A 2,751-nucleotide genomic window follows, 5' to 3' on the forward strand; every position below is an offset into this window, starting at 1 on the left:
GGAGTGGGGGAGGAGGGGGAAGGGGCAGCCGGAGGAGGAGGAAGGAGGGGGCGGACGGAGGAGGAGAAGGGAGGGGCAGTGGGAGGAGGGTTGCCGGAGGAGGAGGGAGGAGGAGGGAGGGAAGGAGGGAGGAGGGAGGAGGAAGGACGGAGGGAGTACCTCGGTGGAGGAGCAGCGCGGCGGTGGCGGACGACGGGTTTGGTGCGGGCGAGAGTGAGTGAGAGGGTTGGGTGCGTGGTGAGGATAAGGTAAGTAAGTAGTAGCGCGTTTCTGAGACACGCGCTACTGTTATGGAACATAGTAGTAGTGGTGGTTGCAGATACACGCTACTGCTAAGTGGGGCTAGCCATTTGCGCCCAGTACAAACATAGCAGCACCGCGTTTTCCTAGCACGCGCTACTGCTAAAGTAGTAGCAGTAGCGCGGTTTATTTAAACACGCTACTACTAAGTAGCAGTAGCGCACTGTTTTGTCCAGCACTACTGCTAAGATGCTGTGTAAAAAGTTTTCCCTAGTAGTGCGGGACTGGGTCACACACCGGTCCGGCGCACTCACAGCGGGCACCACATGCGCATCATGCAAGGTCCAACACCACTGTCTTCCATCGATCCATCTTCCGAGTAGAAATTGACGCATCGACCGTGTCAGGCCTCTCTGCCATCAACGCCACCACGACACCAAACAGCGTCGTCCTCGTGCGCAAGCCCATCCCCGCAGATCGGACACCGAATATGCACTGCTCACACCGTCGAGATCCGTCGCAATCAATGTGTAGGATGAAACATTGCTCCGCCAAAGTTGTGGTCCACTAGTCCCTCGAGTCGGTGCACACCTCCAAGAAGGATGCCCCCAGGGGGAAACAACACAAGAGCGCTGCCGTCTTCCGATCTACTGATCTAGGGTTTCTCCCGGAGGTAGCAGATGTTGGCCTAGAATTTCTCCACGGCGATGCCTCCAAGAAGGGAACGACACCGAAGAGCGCCGCCATCGCCGGTCTTCGCATCTAGCTAAGAGCAGCTTTTCACCCAGATCTGTTCGAAGTACTCCATCCAGCTTTTTGTGCATGGATCGCCACCTTCTATGCCGGGGACCGGACCAAAAGGACCCAACCGCTGCCGCCGCCTGACCAGCCACGGCACCACCACGGTGCCAGAGCAGCCGGTTACGTCAGGCCCACCGCGCCAGCCTTCCGCCGCGCACCAGATCTGTCGGCCCGCCTAAGCCCATCTGGGCCCGACAAGATCCGAGGTCCGGGCCACCGCCACAGGGGCGCCTCTGCCGCGGGAGGCCGCGCCGCCGCTGTCGCCGCCGCCACATCCGCCGCAAGGACCCCGTCGCACTGCGCCGCCGAATCACCGGAGTGTCTGTGTCGCCGACGCCAGATGGAGACACCACCACGCGCGAGGGAGAGGTCCCCGCCGCCGCCGTCACAGCCCACAGCCCAGGCTTCGCCGGCGTGAACTCGGGCGGCGGTGGGAGGGAGAGATCGGGACGAGTTGAATTGATGTTCTTTGTATTTATGGATACACTTATTCTGATATTATTATAGTTTTGTTGTTTATCTTTTGAATACTTGAATTCACCGTCGATGCTCATAAAGTTGAACCATCCTCGCAGGTCACGAGCCAAACGAGCTAAGCTTGAGCCGCGAGCTAGGCTCACAATCCAGCACAATATAAGGTAACTGTGAAGGAAAGACAACCCTGCATGATGACATACGAGGTAGGGGACCCTGAGTCTTTTTTAAAGGAAGCGATAAATCAGAATGGTCCTTTTTTTTTAAAGGAGCATGTACCCCCGGCCTCTGCATCTGGGCGATGCATGCGACCATTTTATTAATTATTCACAAAGACTTTACAAAGTAGTACAACCTAGACTAGCATATAGACAACATCATCACTCTTTCTCCATCTTTGCTTCTTTATCCAACCGACAAAGCTCAGGCTTGGGACAGCCTTTAATTTGATTCTTTCTCTTTCATTAATGTTTTGCTCTCTTGAACTTGTATGCCACACACAAGCCACGGGGTGCAGTACTAGGAGGAATGAGGAACATAGCTAAGCAATATTGAAGTGCGAACTGATCGAGGATTCATTGGCGATGCTTGCCGTGGAACTTAGACAACACTACATTCAAATGCGGATATTTCATTTCGGCTCTCACGTTCAGATAGTCTTGATATCATCAACGACTTGCTGCTCCGTGATTCATGTCAGTCGTTGTATCCCAACATGTATTTCCAATTCTTCGAGCAAAGATAATAATATAATCAACTTCTATCTACATCCTATATATATCTATAACCAGTATAATCCACTTCTGCTTATAATAGATCGGCATATAGACAACATCAGTATTTCCCTATCTTCGATTGTTTATTGAACCCAAAAAATCACACCAAAGACAACCTTTAATCAGATTCCTTATCTTTCATTAAAGTTTGCTCTTGAAACTTCTCTGTCACGCAAAAGTCAAGGGGAGCAGTACTGGGAGGAATCGGGACATAGCCAAACACCGAAGTTATCATGCACAATGGAAAGCCATGGAACTTAGCCAATACATTGAAGTTTGCATGCACCTTAGGTTGTAATAATCTGCAAGCTAGGTGATCTTTTTTTTATCAGTTTTTTACGAGATTTTCTTTCGTCCCGGTCAATTCTCTTGTACATATGAAAATTCAGAGCTTTTGCCGGCTGCAAAAAATAAAGCTACATGATGGTACTTATTTATATGCACCCCTTGCGCATGAACC

This window comes from Triticum dicoccoides, chromosome 7A (genome assembly GCF_002162155.2).
Source record: "Triticum dicoccoides isolate Atlit2015 ecotype Zavitan chromosome 7A, WEW_v2.0, whole genome shotgun sequence".
Lineage (NCBI taxonomy): Eukaryota > Viridiplantae > Streptophyta > Magnoliopsida > Poales > Poaceae > Triticum > Triticum dicoccoides.